This window comes from Papio anubis, chromosome 18 (genome assembly GCF_008728515.1).
Source record: "Papio anubis isolate 15944 chromosome 18, Panubis1.0, whole genome shotgun sequence".
Lineage (NCBI taxonomy): Eukaryota > Metazoa > Chordata > Mammalia > Primates > Cercopithecidae > Papio > Papio anubis.
The window spans coordinates 57761138-57782168 of NC_044993.1; the positions used below are offsets into that span (position 1 = coordinate 57761138).

The 21031-nt window shown below is 40.7% G+C and overlaps 1 long non-coding RNA gene across 1 annotated transcript in view; it reads right to left on the reverse strand.

The window, feature by feature from the left end:
• Positions 1-2150: 2150 nt before the first annotated feature.
• LOC116271312 overlaps positions 2151-21031 on the reverse strand; it is a 55036-nt gene continuing 36155 nt past the window's right edge. Inside the window, exons 2-3 of the long non-coding RNA XR_004179830.1 lie at positions 3785-3917; positions 2151-2528 (exon numbers count right to left, since the gene is read on the reverse strand). This is a non-coding gene — a long non-coding RNA (uncharacterized LOC116271312). The remainder of the gene's footprint in view (positions 2529-3784; positions 3918-21031) is intronic.

The following is a 21031-nucleotide window of genomic DNA, read 5'->3' on the forward strand; positions in this document are numbered from 1 at the left end:
GAATATGTGTGCAGAACGTGCTGGTTTGTTACATAGGTATACATGTGCCATGGTGGTTTGGTGCACCCATCAACCTGTCATCTACATTAGGTATTTCTCCTAATGCTATCCCTCCCTTAGCCCCCCACCCCCAGACAGGCCCTGGTGTGTGATGTTCCCCTCCCTGTGTCCACATGTTCTTATTGTTCAACTCCCACTTATGAGTGAGAACGTGTGGTGTTTGGTTTTCTGTTCTTGTGTTAGTTTGCTAAGAATGATGGTTTCCAGCTTCTTCCATGCCCCTGCAAAGGACATGAACTCATCCTGGGAATATACCCAAAGGATTATAAATCGTTCTACTATAAAGACACATGCACACATATGTTTGCTGCAGCACAATTCATAATACGAAAGACTTGGAACCAACCCAAATGCCCATCAATGACAGGCTAGATAAAGAAAATGTGGCACATATACACCATGGAATACTATGCAGCCACAATTTTTTTGAAATGTCCTAAGAGGTAAGACTAGATTGGGTGCCAGAAAACCTGGATTTGAGTCCAGGTTCTCCCACAAAATGAATATATTTCTTGGATATGTCATCAACTTTATCTTGACCTTCATTCCTTCATCTCTAAGATTGATAGCTTACCTTCTAAGTTGGAAGACTTCATCCAGTAGACAAAAGGGTGTCCTTTGCAGGAACTTCTATATGAATGGTAGCTGCTGGGGTTACGTAGGGCACTACCAGTGCAGGTTAACGCAGAGACCCTGCCTCCAGCGTGCCATATTTCCTCATTTTCAGTGATTATAACAGCATTCTGCAAGCTTGATTGGATCAAGCTGTCTCCCCAATGCCCCAGAAAATGTTCTGCATTTCTGTGTTGATGTAGAAGGTTTCTTGACCTGTAAGAGCCTGGACCTTGATAAATCCATTCCCCAAGTAAAGGCCACTGTGTGGGGTTTCTTGTTAGACAGTTAAAACTCTGCTGATTCCTCCCTGACTTTACTGTCAACTTCTTTTACATTCTAACAGACGGTCTGACCTTTTCAGAGTCTCCGTTTCCTCTTCTATAAAAAGAGGATAAGCAACAATTGGAATTCCATACCACCAGGATAGAACAAACAGGGTGGGGATGCTTTCTTCGCACTCTTGGAAAGTTTAAATTCATGACACATGCTCCGGTCTTCAGCCAAAGTGTAACTCCAAAATTGTTTAATTTATATTCAATTATTTATTCTGCTGTTTTGCCTTCTCCAATTACTAATAGATAATTGCATAAGAGGAAATGAAATCCAATGCACGATGGTAGCACGAGATCATTTTACAGGCAAATTCCTGCCTTGGAAACACTGAAATGGGACACCAGTGATTTAGTACAAAGCAAGCAGGGAGATGGTACCCCCCCACCCCCCGACACACACACACACACACAGCTCTTTAATTAGATCCTTAACTTATTTAATGACACCTCTGGGTCTGGAAAGCCGTTATTGTTTAAGCATTTAATGTGCCATACAATTCAGGGAAAGGAGACTGGGAAGGAAAAAGACAACATGCTTTTAGGACTCAAGTTATCGGTGCGACCTGCCTGGCATCCCCAAGCAATCCTGGTGATGATATTTTGTGTTCTTTCCCCCTTCTGTGTGTCAAATATTGGTGGAAAGATGCTTCTGGAAACACTGTGCAGCAATTTTCCTCAAAAGTTTATTTTACAGCCTAGCAACGATGTATATTTCCACTTCCCGCCTCAGCACGTTTGTAATCAACAAGAAGTGCTGTTTTCTCTGCAGTTATTCTTCACCTTAGGTAAAAAAAATCAGAGTCCAAAAAGAATGGGCAAGAGATGCAATTATTGGCTGAGCATGGTGGCTCACTCCTATAATCCTGGCACTTTGGGAGGCTGAGGTGAGTGGATCACCTGAGGTCAGGAGTTCGAGACCAGCCTGGCCAACATGATGAAACCCCATCTCTACTAAAAACACAAAAATTAGCCAGGCATGGTGGTGCACACCTGTAATCCCAGCAACTTGGGAGGCTGAGGCAGGAGAATCACTTGAACCCAGGAGGCAGAGGGTGCAGTGAGCCGAGATTGTGCCATTGCACTCCAGCCTGATGACAGAGCAAGACTCTGTCTCAAATAAAAAGAAAGAAAAAAGAAATACAGTAATTTTTCTAAAATCAAATGCACTTTATTACCAGATTATATTTTAAATGGAAGATAGGGGCTTGTTCTCAATCACTTTGAGGTCCCCCTCCCGCTGCGGTTGCCTCTAAGCATACTTGGTTTCAACTCTCCACGCATTCATCAACCTGTTTCCAGTGCTTGTCTTTCTGGGTGAGGGTACAGGAATAAAATGCAACCTTCCTATCAGAGCAAGCATGTATTCTAGGTGAGCAGCGTCTGGATTCAATCATCTTCTTTTTCCTCTTCTTGCTGGGGCTGTTTCTATTGCCGGCAGTGTCTCATTCAATATATTTTTCTGTCTACATTTAGCTTCTCCTTGTATTTCTCCTCTCATTCCAGTTATGCATCCTTTGTGACCTTTTCCACATGAATCAAACACCAGAGATTATAGGTAAGAGAGCTGAAAACATGGTAGAGAACTCTGAGATAACTTAATAGAACTCTCAGCTGGTAAAGAAACACCCACAGGTAAAGAAACTGAGGTTCAGGGACATGTTTGGGCCAGAATTGGAACTAGATGCCAGGGCATCCCAGCAGCTGACTAATCCCCCCTCACTAGGAATAAATAGTTCCCATTTTCCTAAGATCTGAGGTAGAGAGGTGGAGTGGGTCAATTGTGACATGTCTGAGCTGCACAGAGGATGGGGTTTTGTGTTCAAACGCAGCTTTTTCTCTGATGGAAAACCTGAAATTCTTCAGAGACATGCATAATTAACATAACCACTGTCTTTGGGCAGGTGGCTGTTCCCTGCCTCAATGTTCTCATCTGTAAAATGAAGAAAATAACAGTATTCTTACAAGGATTAAGCGATATAATAAAGCTAAAGCACTTAGTACAGTTCTTTGTTTGTTTGTTTGTTTTTGTTTTTGAGACGGAGTCTCACTGTGTCTCCCAGGCTGGAGTGCAGTGGTGCGATCTCGGCTCACTGCAAGCTCCATCTCCCGGGTTCACGCCATTCTCCTGCCTCAGCCTCCCAAGTAGCTGGGACTACAGGTGCCCGCCACCACGCCTGACTATTTATTTATTTATTTATTGTATTTTTAGTAGGATGGGGTTTCACCACATTAGCCAGAATGGTCTCGATCTCCTGACCTCGTGATCCACTGGTCTAAAGTGCTGGGATTACAGGCGTGAGCCACCGCGCCCAGCCAGTATAGTTTTTGATATAGAGTAAGTGCTCGATGGATGTTAGTTATCATTAAATCATCATTATCATCACCATCATCATCATCATCATCATCATCATCATCATCATATCACTTATTGTTTGGAGACCTCTGCTATACTTTGATGCTTGAATCATTCTGTAAAACAGCAGTACCACTGGAAGAATTCTTTCAGTCATTCATTACCAGATATTTATGTAAAGGGTAATTGGCAAAATAGTCCTTCCTTCCTCTGCATGGTGGGAAATGATGCCCTTGTTAGCTTTTCTTTCCTGCTGGGAAAACGCTAGGCCATAAATAAACATCAAAATATGAAATACTCAATGAATGAATGAAAGTAACATGGGGGTATAACTAAAAACAAGTCTGCAAAATGTTATAATCAACTTTGAGTTTCAATATACTATTAACAGTGACAGAAATAACTACAAAGAGGGCTTACAGACCAGACAAATTTCCTCTTTGGATGGTCAAACCTCTGCAGTAACTGTTCTTTATTCTTCTCCTTTCCAGCCTAAAGGATTTGGTATACCTCTGTTAAGGCCTGAAGATGTGTTTGCCTGGAGTAACCACAGCCCTCTACAAACAAAAAATGAAAATCGGAAAGTGAAGAATTAGGGCTGCCAGACAAAATAAAGGAAGCACAACTAAATGCGAATTTCAAACAGATAACAGAATTATTTTAGTATGTCTCAAATACTGCATGAGCATCTGTTATTGTTGATACTTGCTTTTGCTTTGTTTTGTTTCTAAATCTGGCTACCCTTTAAATAATACCCATTTTCCCTATTTGGCATATAAAACATAGGTAATTTAGTAGTCTGTCTGGCAGTGTCTGGTAAGAGCTTATTTGGATTACGAAGAGATGAAACAAGACCACTGTACATCTAATCAGGGAACTAACTCCCTGAGAAGAAACAGAGGTGGCCTCCACAGGCTAATTTATCCATCGCCTGAAATTGTACCACTTACAGAATGGGTTAAGGTTTGTTTTGAGAGAGGAAGAATTAGAAAAGACATAGATTTTAGAGAATGTAACATATTTATAAAAGCCTATTTTTATGAGGTACTTTTAGACTAGAGCATTACCTGATTCCCATGGGGAATTCTATGTTTTAATAAACTCCAAAGACTCAATAATGGGGTAATATATTTGTGCTAATTTCACTGTCCCAATACACCTTAGTATTTGGGATATGGGGAGAAATATCCTGACCCCAAAAAAATCATGTGTCAGACATTGAACACATGTTACTTCAGCTAGTCAACAGAACAGCCCTATGAAATAGAAACTGGGGTTCAGAAAGTTGAAAATGAACTGGAAAATGTGTGCATACCATATGACCCACTAATGCCACAGTTATTTCCCCTCAAGAAATGCAAACTAGTCTGGGCACAGTGGCTCACGGCTGTAATCCCAGCACTTTGGGAGGCCGAGGCGGGTGGATCACTTGAGGTCAGGAGTTCTAGACCAGCCTGGGCAACATGGTGAAACCCCATCTCTACTAAAAATTAGCCAGGCGTGGTGACACGTGCCTATAATCTCAGGTACTCGGGAGGCTGACGCAGGAGAATTGCTTGAACCTGGGAGGCGAAGGTTGCAGTGAGCTGAGATCGTGCCACTGCACTCCAGCCTGAGTGACAGAGTGAGACTCTGTCTCAAAAGAAAAAAAAATGAAATACAAACTTATGTTCATACAAACACCTGTACACACGTGTTGATAGCAGCTTTACTTGCACCTGCCCCAAAATGGAATCTTTATTCATAATTGCCCCAAACTGCCCCTAAATGCCCTTCAATGGGTAAAAAGCTTTATCTAACTGTGGCACACCCATACAATGAAATGCTATTCGGTAATGAAAAGGAATGAACTACTGATACATACAACAGTGTAGACGAATCTCAAAGACATCGTTCTAAGTGAAAGAAACCAGTCTCAAAATGTTACCTACTGTGTGATTTCATCTATATGCCATTCTTGAAAAGACAAGACCATGGTGACAGAGAACAGACCACAGGGGTTGGCATGGGGATTACAGCATGACTATACTAGCATAGCAGGAGGGAGTTTTCTGGGGTGATGGAACTGTCGTGTATTCTGATTATGGTGATTATATAAATATATGCCTACACAGTCATAGAACTGTACATGAAAAAAATCAGTTTTACTGTATGATAATGTTCAAAAAATAAAATTAACTTAAAATGCAGAACTAGCAAATTTGAGGGTTGGCATTCAAATCTTGGTCACTTGAGCCCTATAAGACAACTCCCTAAAAGCAACTATAACTCAGTTGACAACATGGTTCAAGACGGCAAGGATACTGATATGTACATATACATATTGTACATATATACACACACACACATACATACATACATTACATATATATATTCCTCTTCTAAATGCTTAGCATAGTGTCTGGAAAGTTCTACAGGAATAGCTTGAATTTTTGGCCTCTAATACTCTATTTGCTTAATTGCTCAATGTCCCTGCCAGCTGGGAGTTTGACTAGTCACCTATGCTAATACAAAGTCAGTGCCAATGGAAGCTCATTTTTCTGTCCTTTAGCTGGAAGACTTTTTTTTTTTGGGGCAGAGAGTCTTGCTCTGTCACCCAGGCTGGAGTGAAGTCTGTCTCAGCTGCTGCAGCCTCCTGGGTTGAAGTGATTCTCCTGCCTCAGCCTCCCTAGTAGCTGGGATTACAAGTGCCTGCCACCACGCCTGGCTAATTTTTTGTATTTCTAATAGAGATGGGGTTTCACCATGTTAGCCAGGATGGTCACAATCTCTTGACCTCGTGATCTGCCCACCTCAGCCTCCCAAAGTGCTGGGATCACAGACATGAACCACTGCGCTCGGCCTCAGCTGGTCACGGTTTTCACCTGACCTTTCCCTTGAGCCCCTGGCTCAATAGCCCCATGTCAATGTCTACTACTCACCTGAAACTCAACATGTCCTAAACAGAACTATTGAGTTCCTGCCCCCTACATAAAACTTGAAACCAAAAACTTCAATTTACTAAATGCCCACAAGAGAAAGCAGGAAAGATCTAAAATTGACACCCTAACACCACGATTAAAAGAACTAGAGAAGCAAGAGCAAACACATTCAAAAGCTAGCAGAAGGCAAGAAATAACTAAGATCAGAGCAGAACTGAAGGAGATAGAAACACAAAAAACCCTCCAAACAATCAATGAATCCAGGAGCTGGTTTTTCGAAAAGATCAACAAAATTGATAGACCACTAGCAAGACTAATGAAGAAGAAAAGAGAGAAGAATCAAATAGATGCAATAAAAAATTATAAAGGGGATATCACCACCGACCCCACAGAAATACAAACTACCATCAGAGAATACTGTAAATACCTTCACGCAAATAAACTAGAAAACCTAGAAGAAATGGATAATTTCCTGGACACTTACACTCACCCAAGACTAAACCAGGAAGAGGTTGAATCCCTGACTAGACCAATAGCAGGCTCTGAAATTGAGGCAATAATTAATAGTCTACCAACCAAGAAAAGTCCAGGACCAGACGGATTCACAGCCGAATTCTACCAGAGGTACACGGAGGAGTTGGTACCATTCCTTCTGAAACTATTCCAATCAATAGAAAAAGAGGGAATCCTCCCTAACTCATTTTATGAGGCCAACATCATCCTGATACCAAAGCCTGACAGAGATACAACAAAAAAAGAGAATTTTAGATCAATATCCCTGATGAATATCAATGCAAAAATCCTCAATATAATACTGGCAAACCGAATCCAGCAGCACATCAAAAAGCTTATCCACCATGATCAAGTGGGCTTCATCCCTGGGATGCAAGGCTGGTTCAACATATGCAAATCAATAAATGTAATCCAGCATATAAACAGAACCAAACCACATGATTATCTCAATAGATGCAGAAAAGGCCTTCGACAAAATTCAACAGCCCTTCATGCTAAAAACTCTCAATAAATTCGGTATTGATGGAACATATCTCAAAATAATAAAAGCTATTCATGACAAACCCACAGCCAATATCATACTGAATGGGCAACAACTGGAAGCATTCCCTTTGAAAACTGGCACAAGACAGGGATGCCCTCTCTCACCACTCCTATTCAACATAGTGTTGGAAGTTCTGGCTAGGGCAATCAGGCAAGAGAAAGAAATCAACGGTATTCAGTTAGGAAAAGATGAAATCAAATTGTCCCTGTTTGCAGATGATATGATTGTATATTTAGAAAACCCCATTGTCTCAGCCCAAAATCTCCTAAAGCTGATAAACAACTTCAGCAAAGTCTCAGGATACAAAATCAACGTGCAAAAATCGCAAGCATTCTTATACACCAGTAACAGACAAACAGAGAGCCAAATCATGAATGAACTTCCATTCACAATAGCTTCAAAGAGAATAAAATACCTAGGAATCCAACTTACAAGGGATGTAAGGGACCTCTTCAAGGAGAACTACAAACCACTGCTCAGTGAAATAAAAGAGGACACAAACAAATGGAAGAACATACCATGCTCATGAATAGGAAGAATCAATATTGTGAAAATGGCCATACTGCCCAAGGTAATTTACAGATTCACTGCCATCCCCATTAAGCTACCAATGACTTTCTTCACAGAATTGGAAAAAAATGCTTTAAAGTTCATATGGAACCAAAAAAGAGCCCACATCTCCAAGACAATCCTAAGCCAAAAGAACAAAGCTAGTGGCATCACGCTACCTGACTTAAAACTATACTACAAGGCTACAGTAACCAAAACAGCATGGTACTGGTACCAAAACAGAGATATAGACCAATGGAACAGAACAGAGTCCTCAGAAATAATACCACACATCTACAGCCATCTGATCTTTGATAAACCTGACAAAAACAAGAAATGGGGAAAGGATTCCCTATTTAATAAATGGTGCTGGGAAAATTGGCTAGCCATAAGTAGAAAGCTGAAACTGGATCCTTTCCTTACTCCTTATATGAAAATTAATTCAAGATGGATTAGAGACTTGAATGTTAGACCTAAAACCATAAAAACCCTAGAAGAAAACCTAGGCAATACCATTCAGGACATAGGCATGGGCAAGGACTTCATGTCTAAAACACCAAAAGCAACGGCAACAAAAGCCAAAATTGACAAATGGGATCTAATTAAACTAAAGAGCTTCTGCACAGTAAAAGAAACTACCATCAGAATGTACAGGCAACCTACAGAATGGGAGAAAATTTTTGCAATCTACTCATCTGACAAAGGGCTAATATCCAGAACCTACAAAGAACTCAAACAAATTTACAAGAAAAAAACAAACAACCCCATCAAAAAGTGCGCAAAGGATATGAACAGACACTTCTCAAAAGAATACATGCATACAGCCAACAGACACATGAAAAAATGCTCATCATCACTCGCCATCAGAGAAATGCAAATGAAAACCACAATGAGATACCATCTCACACCAGTTAGAATGGCAATCATTAAAAAGTCAGGAAACAACAGGTGCTGGAGAGGATGTGGAGAAATAGGAACACTTTTACACTGTTGGTGGGACCGTAAACTAGTTCAACCATTGTGGAAAACAGTATGGCGATTCCTCAAGGATCTAGAACTAGAAATACCACTTGACCCAGCCATCCCATTACTGGGGATATACCCAAAGGATTATAAGTTATGCTGTCATAAAGACACATGCACACGTATGTTTAGTGCAGCATTATTCACAATAGCAAAGACTTGGAATCAACCCAAATGTCCATCAGTGACAGACTGGGTTAAGAAAATGTGGCACATATACACCATGGAATACTATGCAGCCATAAAAAAGGATGAGTTCGTGTCGTTTGTAGGGACATGGATGCAGCTGGAAACCATCATTCTCAGCAAACTATCGCAAGAACAGAAAAACACGTACCACATGTTCCTACTCATAGGTGGGAATTGAACAATGAGATCACTTGGACACAGGAAGGGGAGCATCACACACTGGGTCCTATTGTGGGGAGGGGTAAGAGGGAGGGATAGCATTAGGAGATATACCTAATGTAAATGACGAGTTAATGGGTGCAACACACCAACATGGCACATATATACATATGTAACAAACCTGCACATTGTGCACATGCACCCTAGAACTTAAAATATAATTTTATATATATATATATATATGAACAGTACAAAAAAAAAAAAAACTCCAATTTAAAGCAATTTTTCTTTCCCATGTCAGTAAATGACACCAACATTCATCCAGGTGCTCAAGCCAAAAACTGAATATCACTCTTGATTCCTCCATTCCCTCACCTCCCCACTGCCAGCTCATCCACCCCCATCCAATCCATCATCGTCTCTCCATCTTTATCCCTCTCATCCTGGTCCCCATCTTCTACCTGGAAAACTGCAAGAGCCTTGTCTTTGACATCCCGGCTTCCACACTTGCCCTGCTATGGGCCATTTTCTGCAGAACGAGCTGGTGTTTTTTAATTAAAATTGCATCATGCCACTAAAGCCCTCCTCCCCTTCTTCCTTTCATGCTTCACGTACCACTCGTTGCCTGGACTGCTATGATTTGACCCTTCCTCATCTCTCTGATCCTCTTTTCAATGTCCCTTTCACATAGGCTTTCAGGCACATTTGCTTTTATACTGTTTATCAAATATGCCAAACTACCTTCTACTCTAGTGCCCCTGTCTTCACTGTCCCCTCAGCCTGGACCACTCTTCCCCTAGATCATGGCTGGTTTCTCCATTTCATGAAAGCCTCACCTTAAACCTGACCTCTTTGCATGCAATTTATTTAACCTCCCAATCCGAGGAAGCCTCTTTCAGATCAAAGAGCATTTATTATTTTCATTAAATAACCCGACATTCTTATTTATAAGAGTAAGTTGTCTGCTGTTCTCCTCTGGAATATAACCTCTATGAGTATAGAGTTTTCATCTGCTACAGCCTCAGTGCTGAGAATGGTGCCTTGCACCTAGTAGGTGTGCAGTACATGTGTAATGAATGGATTGGAAAGAAAATACATGCAATGTATGCAAAGAAAAAATAATTGGGGTATCCTTGGAGAAACTCTAAAAGACTGCATAAGCTGGCTGACAGATTCCAGAGGACACATTTAAAGAAAAAAAAAATCCCTAAGGTACAAAAGATTTCAGTAAAAAACTACAGTCCAGGGGCAAAAAATGTCCTTCACTCTCTGTGTTAAAACTTCAACCCTGAACACTTAGGAGCTTCTTCCCTCAACCAATCAGGTGCCTCCTCTGAGGGTAGAGAGCATGGCAGATATTCCAAAAATGAATTAGTATGTTTATTGGGTCACATCCCCCGAGACAAACCACTTGTCTCATCAAAGTTACAGCTGTCTCCAAACCATGGAAAAGCCTCTCCAATCAGCAAGTTACATGGGCCGACTTAACATATTGTACCATGTTGATTTATGGTGACAATTAAGAACGTATTACCAAAGTCTATTTCACCATTAACACCCCTGGGGACTGGATAACTTCTAAATCTTCCGGCTGCTACCTCCCGAAAGGCTTGGATCTTGGCTAAGGATTTAGAGATTATAAATTTAACAAAGGATGAAAACTGCAAGAGGAGAGTCTTGAACAGCAAATAATGAGTTTAACCAGCTTCTCAGCTTCTCAGTGAGATTTATAATGCCTTCCTGCCTGAGGGCAAGGAATCTTTTCTTTTGAAGTTTATAGCCTCTATCACTTACTGTTTTAGCTCCAGATGTGAGAGTCTGGCATTTGGATGGGATTCTTTTTGGAAGCCAGTATTCATCAGTTCAGCAAACCTTTCCTTCTGACCATCTTTTTGGAGAACAGTACAGTGACTGGAAGGCCATGACTGCCACTTCTAAAGATAGGCACCTACTATTTCAACAAGTTGCTGGATGTACAGACCCTGCATTATATATTCATCTGACCAAAAAGCCCAAGGACAAGATTTCTGATAGTCTGACGTGAAATAACTCTAGGACTAATTGGAACCATGGTTCTAGAGTTGGATTCTCACCTCTGGTGCAGCTGGGTCACCTTTGTGACCACCAGTACCAGCAAAGAAACATGAGCCAAACATTATCTACGTAGGGTTGAACTGGCCAAGTTTGAGAGCCAATCACCTCCAGGTCACATTTTCCCAAAGTATGGATCAGAGACCATCGGAATCACCTGGGGTGCTTTCAAAGGAAGAAAAACTCCCTACACCAAGCCTACAGAATCAGAATCTCTGGAATTTGGAGTTAGAAAACTCCATTCTTTTTAAAAATATTATTTGTAGAGGTGGGGTCTTGCTATGTAGACCAGGCTGGTCTCAAACTCCTGGACTCAAGCAATCCTCCTGCCTTGGCCTCCCAAAATGCTGGGATTACAGGCATGAGCCACCACCCCGAGTCGGTGTCTACATTCTTAACGTGCTCTATAGATTGTTCTTATGCGCTCTAGATGTTGGGAAACTCTGACCAAGCTTTGTTGCAATGCATGCAACGCAACCTGGAAAGACAAGTCACTTACTCCGGGTGGAGACGTCAGGTGCCACCAGTAAGCATCTCTCTGCCTTTCGTTATTTTCTTCTGAAAATGTAACCCATCATCAGGGCCTCATGGAGAGAAAGGAAGATGAAATTCCTGCGGAGAGTTCATCTCTCTGAGATATTTACCTTTTGCTGGACCACCCACTAGCATAACATTTCTATATAATCATGCTCAACTTTGAGGTGAAATATGTAGCTACAAAATACTTGGCACTCTTCTGGTTGTTAGAATATTTTTAGAAATGAAAATAACTTAAGAACTCAAGTAATGAATATACAATAGAAGCATTTCAGGTATCATGATGTGGAAGAAAAATAACTTTACTCTATTTATAGGCAGAACTATCTATCCTTTCTCTGACTCTGCCTCAAAGGAGAGTCATATGAAGTTTGGCTCCCAGGACATGTATTAGGGACTGGAAATTCATCCTATATGTGAGTTCAAATTTCCAAAGTTATCCAGTAATGAGAACTTCAGAGTGTGGCATTTTGCCATGGAGTGAACTGACTACCAAATGCAATGTGTGCTATGTGCAAGCATGCATACACATGTACACACAAAGAAGCCTGGGAAAGATACTATTCTGTTTGGCAGGAACTGGCAGAGAATAGTGGTTCAGTGAACACAAAGTGTATATATTGTAGTCACCAGAATCTATCTATCTATCTATCTATCTATCTCTCTATCTATCTGTCTGTCTGTCTGTCTATCTGTCTCTCTCTCTCTCTCTCTCTGTCTGTCTTTCTTTCTTTCTTTCTTTTTATTTTCTTTCCTTTTTTCTTTTCTTTTCCTTCCTTCCTTCCTTCCCTTCCCTTCCCCTTTCCCCTTCTTTCCTTCCTTCCTTCCTTCCTTCCTTCCTTCCTTCCTTCCTTCCTTCCTTCCTTCTTTCCTTCCTTCCTTCCTCCCTCCCTCCCTCCCTCCCTCTCTCTTTCTGTCTCTCTCTCTCTTCTTTTTTTTTCTTTGAGATAGAGTCTCACTCTGTTTTCCAGGCTGGAGTGCACTGGTATGATCTCAGCTCACTGCAACCTCCGCCTCCCAAGTTCAAGTGATTCTCCTGCCTCAGCCTCCTGAGTAGCTGGGACTACAGGCACGCACCACCATGCCTAGCTAATTTTTGTATTTTTAGTAGAGACAGGGTTTCACTATGTTGGCCAGGCTGGTCTTGAACTCCTGACCTCAAGTGATTCGTCTGTCTCGGCCTCCCAAAGTGCTGGGATTATGGGGTGAGCCACGGCACCCAACTATTCTGGTTACCAGCGTCTTAACTGTAATAATCAAAAAGCATTAATAAACATCAGATATTCATCGATAACATTTCTCCTACAAGGTACATTTTCACAACATGACTTGGATGTGATATGTCACACTGATGTGACGATTGTGGTGACTAACATTTGTTGGGACTTTTACATGTGTGGTGGGTGATCCTTACTACCACGTATGAGTTAGGTGAACTTTTTAATCTTCATTTTACAGATGACAAAACAAAACACTTAAGTGACCTGCCAAGATTATAGAGCAGAGAAGTGCGGGAGATAGGATTTGAATCCAGATGGTCTCACTCCACGGACAACTTTTTCGGTAAAAGGCCACCTACGTAAATGTTTTAGGCTTTGTGAGTCACACGGTCTTTGTGGAAAGGACTCAGCTCTACCACCGTGGCATGAAAGCAACCATAGACAGTAGGTAAACAAGTAAGTGGGGCTGCGTTTGTGTGTCAATAAAACTCTATCTACAGGCACCAAAATTTGAATTTCATGTAATTTTCACAGGTCTTAAAATATTACTTTAGGCTGTTGTTTTTTCAAGTATTTGAAAATGTGAAAACTATCATTATCACATGGTCCATACAAAAATGGGTGATGGGATAGATTTTGCCTGCAGGGTATAGTTTGCAGACCCCGATCTAAAGCATTGACCCTTCCAAGATTTAGATCCTGCCTTTTCCTACCATTTTGTAGTTGTGATATCATGAGCAAGTCATTTAACTTCTCAGTGTGCTTGCTTTTAGTCACTTAATCTTTTACCTTGATGGTATGCAGTCAGCTCTTCATACATTCATATATTCATTTAACAAATATTTATTGAACCCATGCACTAGGCTAGTTACTGGAGGTGCTAGATTTAGTCCCTGCCCTCCCTGAGCTTACATTTCAGAGGAAATAACAGATAAGTAAGCAAGTACCTTACTTTCAGGACAACCAAATAGGGTAAGGAGCTCTGAACCTGTCAAAGGCATCATGGGGAAATTAGAAACTAAAGAGACTTTTTGGACATAGGCAGTTCCATGTCAGGAGGAGGACCTCAAATCATACTTTCACCTCTCCTGCCCTAGTCTCATCCTCTTGGGAGAGCACTGAGTTATGTAAATCACAGAACCTAGTACACTGCTATCATTCTTTGACAAAAGATGCCTTTGTTTTCATTGCCAAGTTACATGTTATCATACACTTAGCAGCTTAAAATGACATATATTTATTATCTCAAGTTTTCATGGATCAGGAGTCTGGACACAGCTTAGCTGGCTCTTCTGCTCAGAGCCCTATGAGGCTGTCAACGAGGCATCAGTTGGGCTGTGTTCTCATGTAGAGGTTTGAATGGAGAAAAATCAGCCTCCAGGTTCATTCGGATTGCTGGCAGAAATCATTTTCTCGTGGCTGTAGAACTCACGGTGGCTTGCTTCTTCGAGGCCAACAGGATAACGAAAATGAGTGTTCTCGGAGTCCTATATGTAGTAAGATAGTGAGGGCCGTGACATCCCATCACCTTTGCCATACAATATAATTCAATCAAGGCAGTGACACCCTCTCCATCACCTTTGCTGTATTCTGTTGGCAAGAGGAAGTCACAGGTCCTACCATGTGGAATGAGAGGGGATCACCAAGACATAACACTAGAAAGCAGAGGTCAGTGCGGTTGTCTTGGAATCCTGCCTGCCATAAAATACGTCATCTGAAACATAGGACTGAGAGTGGTGCCTGGGTCAAAGGGTTGTCCTACATTTAAAGAGCTTAGAACAGAGCCCAGCACACAGGAAGAATCTTTTTCTTTTTTTTTTTTGAGACAAAGTCTTGCTCTGCCACCCAGGCTGGAGTGCTGTGGCGCGATCCCAGTTCACTGCAACCTCCACCTCCAAGGTTCAAGTGATTCTCCTCCCTCAGCCTCCCAAGTAGCTGGAACTACAGGTGCAGGTGCAGGTCACTACATTCGGGCTAATTTTTGTATTTTTAGTAGAGAGGGGGTTTTGCCATGTTGGCCAGGCAGGTCTCGAACTCCCGGCTGCAAGTGATCTGCCCACCTCGACCTCCCAAAGTGCTGGGATTACAGGCGTGAGCCACTATGCCTGGCCAGGAAGAACTAATTTTGTTTTCCTTATCATCTGCCACTATCGTTATTAGGAAGGTTCCAGCCATGTCTCACCCAGCTCAGAGCATCGTTTAACCTCTTCGAGGTGATTTGGGATACTGGGATACTCCTGTGCAGACAGCAACTTCCCTTCTCTACTGCCAGGGATGTCTATGTATCACCTACTGAGTCCACATTACCTCTGACATCTTGAACTTCTCAGGCTGGACCTAACAGCTCTGTGCCATCTCATTTTCTAGGTGGAAATGTTTCCATGAGAGATGGGGGATGTCAACTTTTGCCCATAACCTCTGATCTCCCAAATCCTAATTTTCTTTCATTCAACAAATTCATTTTACAATCTTTTATTGCGTGCCTACTACATATCAAGTGCTAGGCTTTCTCCTTCTCAGTAGGTCTGCACCAATCCATAACCCCAGAATTTGTTTCTCATTTTGCCTCTTTTAATTTGGATTCTCTGTTGCTTTTTCCCATTCTAGTTAAGATTAGGTTCGTGTTTTAAGAGCAATAGCTCTTAAATAATAATAGCTTTGTGTTGTTAGAGAAATAGTGCATCTTATTGATGGGCTCTCTTATTGTATAGAATGGCATAGAACTGGCCTGGTGCGGTGGCTCATGCCTGTAATCCTAGCACTTTGGAAAGCCGAGGTGAGGGGATCATGAGGTCAATAGTTCGAGACCAGCCTGGCCAATATGGTGAAACCCCATCTCTACTAAAAATACAAAAATTAGCTGGGCGTGGTGGCGCATGCCTGTAGTCCCAGCTACTCGGGAGGCTGAGGTGGGAGAATCGCTTGAACCCGGGAGGTGGAAGTTGCAGTGAGCCAAGATCACGTCACTCTGCTCCGACCTGGGTAACAGAGCAAGACTCCATCTCAAAAAAAAAAAAAAAAAAAAAAAAAAGAAAAAATGCAGAAAACTGAAGTTTCTTCTCTCTCTTCTCTCTCCATATATTATATATATTTTTTTTTTTTCCCTACTGCCTTATCTGCCTTATCCTGCCATTTAGACTCAAATTGCTCCCTGCCTCCCTTCTAAGTGATTCCCCTCAAAAACCTGGAAACTTGGTTGACTGTTTTTTTTTCTTTTTTTTCTTTTTTTCTTTTTTTTTTTTTTTTTGCCTCTGATCTCCTAGAAATTCTTTTAGCAAGATTTCCTTCAAACTAAAAGATTCACATGATCGTCACTATATAATTAGTAATAATAATACTATTAATAATTATGATATTAATAACAACTAATACTGCTAGAGCTCTTCCTATATCACAGGGTCTGCTGTAAGATCTTTGTACATTTTAACCTATTTAACCCTCATGTTGGATATCAGGAAACCGAAGCATAGAGAAATTAAGTAACTTGCCAAAGGTCACACGACTCAAAAGTGACAGCTGAAATTCATGCTCAAGCTGTCTAATTCCAAGGTCTACACTTTTAACCACTATGTAATTTTGCCTCTTCACATAGACCATGAGAAAAATGTTAGTGGAAACAGAATTCCATATCCAGAAACCGACTATGAGAAAAATGTTAGTGAAAACAGAATCCCATGTCCAGAAATATACTTTGAATCCAAATGACAGGGCAGGGTAGTAGGGTAATACGGAGAGAAAAAGGGAAAATTTTAACTCTTCATCCCTATGAAATGCGAGTAAGGGTGAGGTCAATATGTTGGGCTCTATCTCTGACACCTCAGTGCTCTAAATATTGCTTTTACCAAATCATCCCAGCTGAAGTACAACATGAGAAAAAGTGACACTGAATCCAAGTTAAAACAGCCGCGATGGGAGAGGGTATGGATTTGCCAAAACTAGGGTCAAATTCTAGTCTAAGACTTAATATCCACTTGAATATTGGGGGACAAGAAGTTTATGCCCAATTTCATTTAAGAAAATAAATGTCTGTTCCTAAAATGGAGCTAGTAAATTACAAATGGATTCTTATCCATTAATTAGAACATGGTGCTATGTCTAGGATGTATATTCTAGATAGTGATGTTATTTGTTTTATTTTGTTTTTAGTTATATGCATTCTAGAAAGGGATGTTATTTATTTTATTTTACTTCTATTACTTTATTTTTTTTCAAGGCAACAAAATCAAGATATACAAAATTATAAATAATATTTAATCATTAACTATTATAATATCAGCACCAGGCGTGGTGGCTCACACCTGTAATCCCAGCACTTTGAGAGGCCGAGACAACCAGATCACTTGAGCTCAAGAGTTTAACATCGGCCTGAGCAACATGGTGAAACCCCATCTCTACAGAAAAAATACAAAAAATTAGCTTGGTATGGTGGCAAGCACCTGTAGTCCCAGCTACGTGGAAGGCTGAAGCAGGAGCATTGCTTGAACTGTGGAAGTTGTGGCTGCAGTAAGCCATGATCGCACCACTGCACTCCAGCCTAGGTGACAGAGCGAGACTCTGTCTCAAAAAAAAGTTATAGTATTAGTACTCAACAAAGGAAATTTCACTTCATTTCTTTTTTAAAAGAATTAAAACTTTTTATATATATTTTTTGTAATATTTGGTGGGAGAATCCAGTCCATTTACTCAGCAAATAGCTACTTACATTGTATTAGTCCATTTTCACACTACTGATACAGACATACCCAAGACTGGGAAGAAAAAGAGGTTTAATGGGACCTACAGTTCCACATGACTGGGGAGGCCTCAGAATCATGACGGGAGGCGAAAGGCACTTCTTACATGGCAGTGGCAAGAGAAAAAATGAGGAGGAAGCAAAATTGGAAACCCCGGATAAACCCATCAGATCTCGTGAGACTTATTCACTATCATGAGAATAGCACAGGAAAGACTGGCCCCCGTGATTTGATTAACTCCCCCTGGGTCCCTCCCACAACATGTGGGAATTCTGGGAGATACAATTCAAGTTGAGATTTGAGTGGGGACATAGCCACACAATATCATGCATTTACAAGGATAATATTTGTTATGTTTCTACATTAAGCCAGGCTCCATGCTAAAGCCTTGGTCTGGAATGGGTTATCTAGACCAGATCCATTCTTTAAACTTCAGGTGCTTACTCTCTATTGAGTATTGAACCATAGGAGATGGCAAACATTCAATCATTTTTCACTTATAAGAATGGCAATTTCCTATGATGCAACCTTGTAATAGGCAAATACATCAGATGATGACACAAATGGAAGTACAATTATAATGTGAGATAGCAGCCATGTAGGAAAAATGTAAGGTTCTACATAAATCAAGAAAGAGACAAAAGGCTAGTTTCGGAATAGTGTCGGAGATTCTTCTTTTCTACCCCATATTGCTTTCCAAGTGCAGAGAATGCCATTAATCAATCAGTCCTAACCTCCCTCCATCCTCCGCCACTGGTAAATTAGGGAGAGAACTGCTGCTGGGCCCCTTCCTTCTCCTTCCTCTTAGGAGCTAACCACTACAGAAAACCTGCTTTGCTCTGTTCCTGTATGCTGGGTTTTTTGTTTTGTTTCGTTTTGTTTTTATTGTGGTAAATATATACAACACACAACTTACCAATTTAACTATTTTTAATGTACAGCTCAGTGCCATTAAGTACATTCGCATTGCTGTGCAATCTTTACTACCATCCATCTGCAGAACTTTTACCATCTTCCCCAAACTGAAACTCTGCTCCCACTAACAACTCCCCATTCTCCCTCTCTCCAACCCCTGGCAACTACCATTCTACTTTCTGTCTCCATAAGTATAACAGCTTTAGATATCTCATATGAGTGAAATCATACAGCATTTGCATTATTGTGACTGGCTTATTTCACTTAGTGTAATGTCCTCCAGGCTTATCCATATTGTAGAATGTGCCAGAATTTCCTTTCTTTTTAAGCCTGAATAATATTTCATTATGTGGATATATGACATTTTGTTTCATTTAATGATATTCATTATCAATGGACATTGGAATTACTTCCTCCTTTGGCCATTCTGAAAAATACTGCTATAAATATGGATGCAAAAATATCTGTTCAAGTCCCTGCTTTCAATTGTTTTAGGTATATACTCAGAAATGGAATTGCTGGACCACATGAAAATTTCATTTTTAATTTTTTAAGAAACCACCATACTGTTTTCCACTGGGATCGCACCATTTTACCTCCTCACTGGCCATGCACAGGGTTCCAATGTTTCTACATCCTCACTGACACCTGTTATTTTCCTTTACAAAAAACAAAACAAAACAAAAAAGCCTTTCTATTCCAAGGGGTGTCAAGCGGTAACTCATTATGGTTTTGATTTGTATTTCCTTAGTGATTATTGATGTTGAGCATCTTTTCATATGCTTCTCAGCCAATTGTATACCTTCTTTGGAGAAACGTCTATGCAAGTTCTTCATCCATTTTTAAATCATGTTCTGTGTTTGCTTGTTGTTGAGTTGTAGGAGTCCTTAATATATTCTGGATATCTATCTCTTATCAGGAATTTAATCTGCAAATATGTTCTCCAGTTCCTTGGGTTGCCTTTTAACTGTGTTGATAGCGTGCTTTGATGCACAAAAGTTTTAAATTTTGATCTACTCCAATTGATCTATTTTTTCTTTTGTTGCCTATACTTTTGATGTCATATCACGCTGAAGTTTTACAAAGGCAGACCCACCATGGGGCATCCCATGGGGTCTGGTGATACCTGTGACTAAGTGCTAAGTTTAGTTAATTCTGGATTCAGTATAAAAATCTCACCAACAGAAACGAGCCATATTTTCCTATATCAGTTTTTCTGATTTAACAAAGATATATTTTGATCTCCATCTGAATCACTCCTTGACTTTTTCTTAATTTGTTTAGTATCAACTTATGCCCCCATCCCAATAACAAAAGGAAGCTGGGCATGAGTGGTTTTTGGAACGACATCTCAAGAATGCATAGAAGTTAACAATTTAAGGGAAAAGACAAGAGTAGATCGTTCAAGGCAAGGCAATGAAAAGAGAGTATACAAATGCCCTGGAGTAGAATAAGTATAATAAGATTTTACAAAAACACCAAAAACAGCCTTAAAAAGGCCAATAAAAAGCAGAGAGAAGAGAGCAAAAATAACGGGGTGAGAGATGAGGTTCCAGACAGGAGCAAAGCCAGGGTCCCAAACCGGCAGGATCTTGTAGAATATTGTGTCTGTCCTTAACTAGAAAGAGTTAAGCCTGTGATCCTTAAAGGTTCGCTCACCCTCATTCCTGAGCATGAATAATGGAAGCATCAGATTTCCCCTAGAAGGTGAGGATTCTTATTGAACAATACAGATAAGCATGCCATTTTGCTGCCACCAAAGCCTTAGGTCAGAAACACTTTAATTGGCTAAGAAGATTCCCTTATATCAAAAACAGAAAACAAAATCATGAAAAAAGGCAAAACAAATTAAACTAACAAAATAAAGTGCTTAGAGTGGGAAGACATCAACATCATTATTCCCCTAAAATTGTCCAACAATGAAAACAAAAAATAATCTTCCCAAAACGCATTTGGCTATTAGAAATATAAACACCTGGCCAGGCACGGTGGCTCATGCCTGTAATCCCAATTGGGAGGCCAAGGTGGGCGGATCACAGGGTCAAGAGATTGAGACCATCCTAGCCAACATGGTGAAACCCCATCTCTACTAAAAATACAAAAATTAGGCTGGATGTGGTGGCTCACGCCTTTAATCCCAGCACTTTGGGAGGCCAAGATATGCGAATCACCTGAGCTCAGGAATTCGAGACCAGCCTGGCCAACATGGTGAAACTCCATCTCTACTAAAAATACAAAAATTAGCCAGGCATAGTGACATATGCCTGTAATCTCAAC